Here is a 12,931-nt window from a genome sequence, read left to right on the forward strand (position 1 = left end):
TAATTCTTTGCGTCAGCCCTTGCAATACACCAATACTCCCACCTAAAAAGCCAAATAGAAAAGGCTGGAGATTCATTCAGAACCAAAGACCTATAAATAAAATAACCCTAGACATCCTGTTGTTCCTAACCTCAACATCTTTCTGTCCAATATTCCTATTACCACCAGCCACTTCTGTGTTATTTACTTATGCAGCACTTTCTTCGGTATACCTGTAGAGCAGAATAGCCAGTATCTTTTTTGCCTTCACTTGGGAAGATCACCAATATACACAGATGGTCTTCCCCAAGGGCTATTCCATGAGTCCTACTTATTTTTCTCAAATGTTAAAAGCAGATTTAGATGACACTGAATTTCCAAATGGATCTGTCTTAATTCAGTGTGTAGATGGTTTGTCGTCGTGTTCATTCCTGCCGACAAAATGCAGAGAAGACACTGTCCACCTGTTACAACAGCTTGCTCTGAAAGGACAAAAAGTCCAGAGATAAATTATAATTTTATCTGTTTCAAGTTAATTAGTTTAGGACATATGAATTCCCTGAGGGGACTACTAATAAACCCTGAAAGAATCTCTGCCATCATGACCTTTACCATGCCCAAAACAAGAAGACAATTAGGAGAGTTCTTAGGGTTAACAGGCTATTGCAGAAGTTCAATTTCAAATTACTAAGTAATAGCTCAGCTCTTAAATAAAACACTGAAACAGACCCAACCAGACCCAATCTTCTGGGAAGAAGGGAAAAACAAGACATAGAAGATTTAAAACAGGTTCTTTCCCAAGTAGCTGCTTTAGGTCATCCCAGCTACAGTCTTCACTTTTCCTTTTTATACATAAAATAAATGGAAACACTCTAGGAGGATTAACTCAAAAACAGATGACAATCATAGTTCAACGGGTTATTTCAGGCAACGATTAGATCCAGTAGCAAGGAGGACAACCCCTCCTTGCATGAGGGTCATATCAGTTGTGGCCAGGACAATTTTATGTATGAATGTTGAAGAATTTGCCCTAGGGTCCCTGCTAACCATCTATGTCCCCCATTCTGTGGAATATCTCGTAAGTTCTCATCACACTCAACATTAATCTGTGAGCTACCTTGCCTCTTATGAGGTGCTCTTGCTTTGTGCCCCTAACTTCTCTTTTAAGTGTTGTAACACTTAACCCTGCTAACCTACTCCATCTTCCAGACGAACAACGAGAAGAAAAACACTACTGCATCCTACCGATATCTTACGCCTAGGGAAGATTTATAGAAAACTTCTGTCAAGAATGCTAACTTAATTTGGTTCGCAGGTGGTTCTTATTTAAGGGATGATCAAGGGTATTGAGGAGGACACACCATCACTTCCTTGGTGGACATAATTGAAAACACCAAATTCCAAGGAGTAACATCAACTTCCTAACTCAGTTCCTGGTTGAATTAATAGCATTAACGAGAGCTTTCCAGTTGGCTGAAGAAAAGGTGAGAAAGATATACACTGATAGCCTATATGCTTTTGGAGTAGCCCATGATTTTGAAATGCAATGGAAACAGAGGTGATTTCTCACCATATTGGGGAAACCTATGCAAAACAGGCACCAAATCTTGGAGTTCATAGAAACAAATTAAATGCCAAAGCAGTTTCCACTCAAAAAAATTCCTGGGCATTCAAAAGATAACATTGAAGAAGTAAAAGGAGATAATTTAGCTCATGCTGCAGCAAACAATTCTACCTTAGAGAGATGGCCTGTTCTATATGGGAATGTACCCTTTGCCCTGCCAATGCCCTCCCTCACTAATTTTCTTTTGCAATACCAACAGGCATCAACCCCTTAAGATAAACACATCTGGCAGGAAAGAGGAGGTATATTTGACTCAAATAGAGAATTGTGGTTAGGTGCTAACAACAACAAAAAAAAACCCCATAGTTCCTATAGATGCACAATTACCTCTCTTTTAATTTATTCATGAAATGACTCATTGGACCCCTGAGAAAATGATATTATGGGGAAAACAATATTTCTGGAAACCATCTTTCACAATAGTCCAAAAGTTATATACTCTTGATGTACCACATGTTCAGAACATCACCCTGGCATGCCCTTACATGACTCCCACAGTCATTTTCCTTTGTCAGCAAAACAATTTAAAGTATGGCAACTGATTTCATCCAGATGCTGCTGTCTCAAAATTATAAATATGTGTTGTTCTTGGTTTGTATGTTTTCTCATTGGGTAGAAGCATTTCCTTGTCAGAGGAGGCTTCTGCTTTAATGATAAGCAGCATATTACTGGAATCATTCTGGTTTGAGGAATCCCTTCTGAGCTACATAGCAATTGTAGGACTCATTTTACTGGACAAGTTGTTCAATCCATTTGCAAAATTTGGCCCATAACACAACACTTCTATTGTGCCTATCATCTTCAACCCTCCTGATTGGTAGAAAGACAAATGGCACAATAAAAACTCATTTAGCTAAGTTAATGGAGGCTTTTAACCTCCCTTGGCCAGAAGTTCTCCCACTGGCATTGCTTAATCTTATATGCACTCTTTTTGGAAAACATTGTTTATTACTTTATGAAATGACAACAGAAATACCCATGAGACTGGACGAGGGCTTATGGGAGCCAGTCTTACTCAAAGAAGTATTATTGCCAGGGACTTCTGAAAACTTTAAAAAACAATACAAAGCTGGTAACAGAGTCTTTCTTCAGGGAGTTCCCAGAGGCAGAAGACTCCAAAGATCACAGACTATAACCAGGTGACTTTGCATACTGAAAAAAACACCAGCTGAAAGACTCCCTATAACCCCACCGGAAAGGATGGTACTTTTAGGTAACTCTTGTGCTGCAAAATTAAAGGGCGTTGCTTCTTGGATTCACATCTCACACCTAAAATGGGTGCCTGACCATGTCCTGACCACAGCTGAGCCTTTGAACTGGTCTTTAATACTCCCCTGTTATTTTGAAAAACAGCCAGGTCTCAGCTGGCCTTCAGAACAATGACCAAAGTAGCTATTCTTCTGGACATTGAATCCGGCCTGTCCTCATGAATCCTGAAATAACTGTCATTCTTACTTTCCTTGCAATAGGATATATTGCTGAAAACCCTAAATGTTTAATTGGTATGGTTATTAATTCCCTTGTTAAAATCAGAAAAATGTTTTACCTGCTCAACCTCATTCCCATAATCTCCTCTATTTGCTTACTACACAATCCTTTTCTCTTCAAACCTGAAAACTCCTGGTTCCTTGTAACACTCAGGGAACCAGTGGTTCCTATAGATAGATTTCCTGTGGATAAAGTTCATATTATTTGACATAGATCATGGTGAAATTATGGCTATAAGGAGGAATGGTTGCACTTTAAGCATTCCCTGAGGTGCCCTCTTTTCAGGGTACCTCTATTATCAGGCTCTCATCAAAAATGATGTCATGCCAAGTGTCAGGTTCCAGTCCAAGCTGAGGTCTGAGGGAAGAGAGTGGATGGATAGGGGGTAGCTGAAAGAACACTTGGGGGGCCATAGGCAGGTGAAATATAGTTTTGTTGTGCTCTTTCTCTCTCTCCGTCTACCTTTGTCTTGGCTGCCCACTCTGGCTGTAGCCCCTCTCAGCAGCTGGCTCTGTGGCTTCTGCTGCTCCCATGTCTGCAGCTATACTCCCTGATATGCTTGCTGGTTCCTGGCTCCCCACTGTCTGCTTGCAAGGCAGCCGGCTCTCCCTTACAGGGTCAGCAGCTTTACTCATTCTCTCTGGATGTGAGCCCCATGCAGTGTCAGCAGGAGAGTTATACCATTGACAGACAATAGTGGCTCAGAGCTAAGTATAAGCTTACATAAATAGGTTATATAATGAGCAGAGTTGTGCACCTGTACTGCAATCTTGCTGAGTCATGTTTAAATGTTGTTTACTTTGGCCTAGTCTTGACCACAACACATCCATTTTCCTTACACTCTACCCCCTAGGCTGAGGGAGACATAGGCCTCAGATCCCCAGGTCTGACATATAGGCCTGATACATAGGTTTTGAGCATACAGGCCCAACACACGCTTGACACATAAGCCTGAGACATAGGCTCTGGGCATACAGGCCCTGGACACAGGTCCAACACATAGACTTTATATATAGGCTCTAGGCACACAGGCCTGACACATACATAAGCCTCTGGGCACACAGGCCCAACACACAAGCTTGACACATAAGCCCGATACATAAGTCTGAGCACACAAGCCCAATACACAGGCTTGGCACACAGGCCCTAGACACACAGGTCTGACACATAGGCTTTATACATATGTTCTGGGTACACAGGCCTCAGACACACAGGTCTGACACATAGGCTTTATACATATGCTCTGGGTACACAGGCCTCAGACACATAGGCTTTATACATAAGCTCTAGGCCCACAGACTTGACATATTCATAAGCCTCTGGGCACACAGGCACAACACACAAACTTGACACATAAGCCTGCTACATAAGTCTGGCCACACAGGCCTGATACACAGGCTTGGCACACAGGCTGTGGACACATAGGTCTGACATATAGGCTTTATATTACACCCTGTAGGCTGAGGGAGTTCTTCTAGTGGGGAGATATGCTTATAGGGCAGAACCCTGGACCCAGAGGCCACTGCAGTAATACAGGAAGCAACAACTCCAGGTTATGGAAGCCCATGGTGATGTTACCCCAGTGTTGCTTTATACATTGTGGTGTCTGTGGTAGGGGTACCAAATTGCCCTCCTACTAACCAGCCCCATCCATCATGGATGATATGGGTCAGCCAGGGGGCAGGCAACATCATTACCATTTGTCTCCATACCTGATTAGAGAAGGTTATCCTTGGTGTATATCTGTAACTGAATGGGGGTGGTGGCCCAGTGCAGCCGTGCTTTCCCCAGGGCCAGCTACCTTTCCATGGCAGCTTATTTAAGGTTTGGAGCGCCAGGTCCAACCTTGAAATCCAGCCCTACTTGGACTGGTGGCCAACTAGCCAATTCTGTAACTTCCAGGTAGTTAACCCCAACGTTAAGCCTCAATAAATGGCCCAGCTATTGGTGCAGATTACCATAGGTGTCACCTCCTTGGTGTTGGGGAAAAGCTGAGTATTGGGAAAAAAGCTGAGGCAGGACTTGCAGGTCTGACATAATGTAAAAGAGTCTTGGAACATGTCCAGGGTCCAGGGTCTAAAACCCCTCGTGGCCTTTGGAACACCAGGCTCTGTGCCAAAGGGTAGAAGGCTGCCCTGCCGCACCACATCCACGTCCAGGGTATAAAACTCCTCGTGGCTTGGATGGAATCCAGGGCTCAAGGCATAAAACCCCTCCTTGTCTCTGGAATGTGTCTAGGCTTGCTGGCTCCTTGTTTCTAGCATTCCCAGGCTGCTCGAACGATTGTATCCTAAACTAGAACATGTTTTCCATTATCTCAACTAGCAGAACATGTTCCATATGCTTCAAAGAAAATGCTAAACCATCACAGTTGTAAATCATGTGCTTGATGCACCACTACCTTTCAACCTCCACATCCTCACCACCTGTTTCTTTGTTTGATCACCAATAAATAGTGTGGGCTTCCAGAGCTTGGGTCCTTTGCAGCCTCCATACTAGCGTTGGCCCCCTGGTCCCACTTTCACTCTTGTCTTTTCTCATTCCTTTGACTCCGCTGGACTTTGTAGCCCCCCCATGGCCTGGTGTTGGGTCTGATCACCCCAACACTTGGTGGTCACCAGCCATCTTTAAGTTCATCCCATGGGCTACTTTGTCCACATCCAGTTTCAAACCATATGGTGTCAGTACTAGGTTGGACTGCAACAGGGGTCTAGGCAGCACTAGCACCTCAGCTAGACCCATTTGTATAGCATGCCCAATTAGGAATTGGGGGACACCCTTCCTTAAGTGGTGATGGCTCGGGGTCTAGGGGTGCCTCAGGCCCCATGGTCTTATCTTGCATTAGGACTACAGGCCGCAAGACCTCTTGCAGCTCTGCTGCTAAGGAACTTGGACTCAGTGTACTCTGCTGCTCTAAGTAGGTGCCCTACTTTGCTAAAGTGGATGTCTGCAGTGTCCCAGTCTGGGGGATTGTTATCCATGAGCACACCCATCCTGCTATCTGGTAAGTCATCCACATGACAACTGTAGCCCATGTTGTCATGCTCTTATGAGCCTGAAGGGCAGCATACACAGCTGCTAGCTCTTTCTCTATCAAGGAATACTGGAGCTCAGCTCCCTTCTGTAGTTGGGACCAAAAGCCTACTTGCATTCTAAAGTGCTCTGTGTGCTGCCAGAGGCCCTAGCTGAAACCATCTAAGTCACATGCACATGCAACTCAAATGGGTGCCCCTGGTCAACTACCCATAGGACTTGTGCCTGCTGAATAGCCCATTTGCTGCCAGGAAGGTGGTCTTAGCTGCATCATCCCAATCCCAGGCAAGAGGCACATTGCTGCTTCTAAATTTGCAAGAGAATCAGAAGTTAATATAACATCATCAACAAGACCATGACATGTGGTGGGGCTTTGCACATAGCCCTGCAACAATACTGTGAAAGTCCATTGTCACCCTTCCATGAAGGCAAACTGTTCCTGATTCTCTGGAAAAGAATGCATTAGCCAAGTCCATCACATAGTGGTACTGTCCCAGTTCTGTCAAGTGGTCCATCAAATCTGTGATAGACATTATAGCTGCCAAGCTGTATAAAATATACACCCCCAGAATGTATTCAGGTATGGGAGAGACATACACAGTGTATAAGCAGGGAACCAAGCAGCCAATGCCAAGGTGCAAAGATACAAGTTTCACTTTCACTGACTAGCCTTCACAGCTGTTTATATATGCAGCATAGCCAGTACCCACTGTACATTTGTGGGGGACCAGTGGATTGCCAACTCCACATGTGGCCTCTGATCGTCCAGTGTTCCCCCAAGCCAGACACCTCAGCCAGTTCCCTAATCAAACAGAAAAGGCTTTATACCCCCACCTGGCTGCAGCAAATGTCTTTGAGCTGAAGTACCCGGGTGGTGTTTGTCCATTCCCCTGATGCTAGGTCACCCCAAATGTTTCTTTTCTCTCTTTATTTTTTTAAATGAACAATGCTTCTATGAATATTCTCCTGTGTGCTTTCTGGTATAGATATGCAAGAATTTCTCTGGTTAGGAATGGCATTACTGAGTTGTAGGATATGCACAAGGATGTAGAACTAGTAATACTATTTGACCCAGCAATCCCATTACTGAGTATGTACCCAAAGGATTATTAATCATTCTACTGTAAAGACACATGCACACATGTTTATTATAGCACTATTCACAATAGCAAAAACTTGGAATCAACCCAAATGCCCATCAATGATAGACTGGATAAAGAAAATGTGGCACACATACACCATGGACTACTATGCAGCCATGAAAAAGGATGAGTTCATGTCCTTTGCAGGGACATGGATGAAACTGGAAACCATCATTCTCAGCAAACTAACACAAGAACAGAAAACCAAACACTGCATGTTCTCACTTATAAGTGGGAGCTGAACAATAAGAGCACATGGACACAGGGAGGGGAACATTGCACACTGGGGCCTGTTGGCAGGTGAAGGGGTAGGGGAGGGATAGCATTAGGAGAAATACCTAATGTAGATAACGGGTTGATGGGTGCAGCAAACCACCATGACACATGTATACCTATGTAACAAACCTGCATGTTCTGTACATGTATCCCAGAATGTAAAGTGTGTGTGTGTGTGTATATATATATAATTGCTTTTAAAAAAAAGAACATAATGAACTCTAAAATATTTCTCAGGGCCAGCCCTATTTTTATATATGTGTACTCTCATGATATACTATATAAGATTTACCATTAAATTTTCAAGACTTCTCTAAAAGTAATTTTTAATATTTTTTCTAGCCCATTAAATCAAAATAAAATGTTGTCTTATCAGTTTGGAATAAAATGATAAGTCCTACAACCAGAGGTATAATAATATTAGGATAAAAATAAGCCACCAGTATATAATTACACTAGTATTTTAAAATTATATTGGTATTTTTTAAACAGCTAGAAAACTATGGTCCTGAATTTAAAAATTATCCCAGTGCTGTCGTCTGAATCTGTCCCCCATATGTTGGAACTTAAACCCCAGTGTGATAGTATTAAGAGGTAGGATCCTTGAGATTTCCATACCCTAGCATTTTTAGTGACTGAAATAATGAAAATTCTGATTAGGCCCTTGCCTGCTTGCACAGGTTAATTACTTGCTTGTTCCCAAAACATAATTATAAATTGCTGATGTACTACTGTTTCTTTGTCAAGGAGGGGAAGGTAACTTCTGGGCCATTGAACATTTTGCAGAAAGGAATGAATGCTTTTAAGACATTGCAACCAGCTGATGATGCCCAGAAGTCTGTTTGCTCAAGATGCTATCTGAGACTGAACACAGATTTCCCCCTCTGTTACCTGAAACCCCTGCTCTCTTACTTGCTAGCCACATTAAAAACTCCCTGCTTCATCTCTTTGTTCAAATGGATCTGAGAGATTTTGCCCTCTTGCCTCCTCACTTGGGCCAAATCGAATAAGTTTTTCTCTGTCACCAAGCATCTCAGTGTTTGATTTCAGCTGTGCATGACATACAGGAGCCTGAATTTGGGGTTCTGCAACAGGGCCTTTAGGAGGTGATTTCTTATCTCCCTTCAGAATAGGCTTAGTGTCCTTATAAAAGGGCTGGAGGGAACTAACTAGGCCGCTTCTGTCCCTTTTGCCCTTCTACCTTCCGCCATGTGAGGATGCAGCAACAAGGCATGCCTTGTTGGAAGCAGAGAGTAGCCCTCACCAGATGCTGAACCTGCTGGTGCCTTGAACTTTCAGCCCCCAGAACTGTGAGAAATAAATTTCTGTTCTTTATAAATTACCCAGTCTTGGGTATTTTGTTATAGCAACATGAACGTAGACACCTAGACATGAAAAATCCCCATATAGGCTTTCTCTTTTTCTATCATAATTCATTATAAAATATTACGTTTAGCCTATGAAGCTGTAAAGATATAATTGATTCTTTGTGGGATTTATAATCTGAGGGGAAGAGATATCATTATAATGTGGGGTAGAAAATTATATATACCTCAAGTGTTTAGAGATAAGATGCTCTTGGAATTCAGACTGGGTAGAAACATTTCTTGTTAGAAGGATGGGGTGAGTGTGCCCTATAGTCACTTGCAGGAGGAGGTTTGGTGCATCTACTGGGGTTAATCTAAGACAAGAGCTAACTAAGGAATATCAGGGAAAAAGTCACTGTAGTTCCTATTCCTTTCAGTCAACCAATGCAAATGTTGATTAAGAACCACCCTGTCTAATCTTTTAAAAACCTTTGGGAGAGGAGGTAAAAAAGAGAGAGACAAGAAAATGTGTGGGCTGACCATGGAATGCAAGCACATAGGTACAGAGGATGCTGAGGAACTAGACAAAACTCCAACTTCGAAGGTCCTGAGAAAGTTCCCAGGCTTATGACTTCACGGAACACCAAACAGAAGTCTAGGAATTTTAAATGCCGTTCATGCACAATCACAGTAAATTGTTCTGCAAGTGGATGTTGTAATAACACTTTGGCTACAGACTGTTATTATTAACAAATATTTCATTTGATTAAGTGACTTTTTGAAGGGTACTAAAGAAGTTGGTAACAGAGCTAAAATTAGAAGGAACTGAAACTCTTGCTTCTTAGTCCTGTGTTTACACTTACATTTAATCATAAGGTTTCTCTGCAAATAGTAGTACTCATGAAGTTGAATTATTTTTTTAAATTTTAAAACAAGCCAGCTTAGACATATATTCTCAGACCATAATAATAACATCTGTTATCTACTCAACACCTACTTTGCTCCAGGTACTATTAAGTACTATGTAAATTCTATTTCTAACTCTTACAACAGTGCAAATTAGATATTCAAGTCCACATATTCTCAGATGAGAAAATAGAGGATTAAAGTTTTTGTCTAGCATCACATGACTTGCAAACCAGAATCTGTGCCCAAACAAATATGCTACACTCTAATTTTGTTACTACATTGATCAAAACATATGTACTGAGATCCTACTATGTTGAATGCACTTGAAAAGTCTCACATACTAGCAAACTCTTCATTGCACTTCAAGCACTGCTTACTCAGAATTTTATCTATTGGGTCTGTAGACTCCATGAACCCAGGGTTGTGCCATCTACCTGGATGGACTCATATGTGCATTGGCTTCCAATGTGGCCTAGCCTTTCCTCTCTCTATCCCAAGCAATGAAAAGAGAGCAGTGCTTTTTCATGTATTATCACCCATAACACATAGATGGTGCCTATTGGTATTAATTGTGAGAACTAACACTATGTGTCTGCCAGATGTCAATATGGTTCCAAGTACTTTTGCATTTAATCTTTACAAGAACTTTACGTAGATATTAATATTCCTCACTCCCCACCCCTCTTTTTTTTTTTTTTTTTGAGACGGAATCTCGTTCTGTCGCCCAGGCTGGAGTGCAGTGGCACGATCTCGGCTCACTGCAACCTCCATCTCCCGGGTTCAAGCAATTCTTCTGCCTCAGTCTGCTGAGTGGCTGGGACTACAGGCACATGCCACCACGTCCGGCTAATTTTTTGTGTTTTTAATAGAGATGGGGTTTCCCTGTGTTAGCCAGGATGGTCTCAATCTCCTGACCTCGTGATCCGCCTGCCTCAGCCTCTCCAAGTGCTAGGATTACAGGTGTGAGCCACCGCGCCCAGCCACCTTTCCTGCTTTTTAAACGAGGACACTGAAATACATATATGTCAAGTAACTGGACTAAGATCATACGTTTGATAAGTAGAGTAGCATCTGAATCCAGTAGTCTGGTTCTAAAGATTGGGCAATAATTTACTCTGCTCTACTTCTCCTAGTGAAAGGAAGCTGGGAGGAGGTAATGTAACTTTCCTAAGATAAATCATTATTAAGAAGACAAGATGTATCTTACCCTGACATTTCAATAGTTGATGCACACAGAATTTTCCTTTTCCTTCCCTTTCCCTGCCTTCTCTTCTTCCTTTACCTTTTCTTTCTTTTCCTGCATTAATTTCTTTCTAAAATTTAAGAATTATACAAATAACACACAAATACTTTCTTATAAATATTCATTACAAAAACACATGTGTATGTTTCCTCTACTGCATGCAGATGAGAAGTTGCATTCAGAACTTGTAGGAATACATGTATGAACTTCACATATATACTTTGGTTTCTCTTTTGATGTGTTTATTGTAATACAAATGTAATCATATGATGTGTATATAATGTAACTTGCTTTTTGCAAGAGCATCAGCATACTTTGGAGCTCTTTACATGTCAGTATGTATTTACCTTTCTCATTCTTTTTTACCACTGCACCTCCCCAAATGTACCATAATTTATTTAACTATAAATCTTTGTTTGTGTATAGTTACAAGGTTATATGTTTATAAATTTATATATTTATTTAACATACGATTTTTAGTTATATACCTTTTTTATTATTTCGGAGAAGGCTGAGATAAATATGCTCGTATAACTTTGTGTATATATTGTTATTTTGAATAGATACAAGTAGAACTGCTGAGTCCAGGAAGGCAATTGCAAATTTTAATTGAAATAACTAATTACCTACCAAATAGGTAGTAGCAATTTAATGTACACTCACCATGTCAGAATGCCTATTTTCTAATATGCCAGCACTAGATACTAATTTAAAGCTTGCACTTCTGATAGCCAATAATACATAATTTTTTCATGATTTTTATCAAGCTGAATATTTTTTCAGATATTACTGTTTTTCTACCTTTGTATTTTTTCTTTGTGTCTTTTGTCCATTTTTCTATTGGTTTATTTACTTTTTCTTATTTATAGAAGCTTTTGTATTATCTAGATGTTAAATGTCAGCTTATGAAAAGACCCTTGCTGGTCTTTTAATTTTTGTGTATATATAAACACATACTTTTTTTCCTTTCCTTTTTTGTCCACAAGTTTTTATAGGGTCAAATGTATGAATCTTTTATCTTAAAAAGTTAGGGTTGTTCCTTACTTAGAAGAATTTTCACTACTCCAAGATTATTTTTTTAAATTTCAATGTTTTGCTTCAAAATTTGTTAATTTCATCTTTTCCCATGTAGAGGTAAATTTTTTTAGTGAGGTCAAGAGCAGTCTTGTCTAGCCTTACAGTCTGTTAGAAAACTGACATACACAATTCTCTTTCTGATCTTAGTGCTTCGTAGTATGTGGCAGTATTGATCTCAGTTTTAGTGCATATGGAGGATAGTCCTCTTTTGCTGCAGACAGATTTTAGGTCTTCTAAAACCAGCAAGTAAAATGTAGTGGCATTTAGATTGGTTTTTCTCACATTATTTAAGCATTACAGTATGCCAATGACTATTTTCTGGAAGTGGCCAGAAATACTTCCCAGTAAAAACTGTTCTCGTTTGATCTGGCAGCCATGGGAAGTATCATGTCTCAGGGCAGCCTTTGCAGTTATAAATGGATTTTTGGATGGATTCATGAATAGGACTTCATTAATGGCTTCAAAGGAAAATGGCCCCAGTACTTAGGCTGGTGGAGGTGTTCCACACAACTGGTAGCATGGAAAGGGATCTTAGAGAATACTGGTTCAATGTCTGCATTTACAACTGAGAAAACCAAGGCAATAGAATGTCATTTGTCTCAGGTCACTCAACTAGAAGGACAATAACAAAATATCGTACAAATGATGTGATAAACAGAGAACTTTGTTAGGCTTAGCAACAAACTCTGTAGGTTGCTATGCTGACCTCTTAGCATTCTGACCTTTGGGAAATATTTCAACCTTTGAGACTGTTTAGAATCCCATCCCAAAATATGAAAGAGTAAATATAACCCTGTAAATGCTCCCTCTAACTCATTGCTATCCTAATTTTCCCCATACCCTAAAGGACCAC

The sequence above is a fragment of the Trachypithecus francoisi genome, unplaced genomic scaffold (genome assembly GCF_009764315.1).
Source record: "Trachypithecus francoisi isolate TF-2019V2 unplaced genomic scaffold, Tfra_2.0 Lachesis_group11, whole genome shotgun sequence".
Taxonomy (NCBI): domain Eukaryota; kingdom Metazoa; phylum Chordata; class Mammalia; order Primates; family Cercopithecidae; genus Trachypithecus; species Trachypithecus francoisi.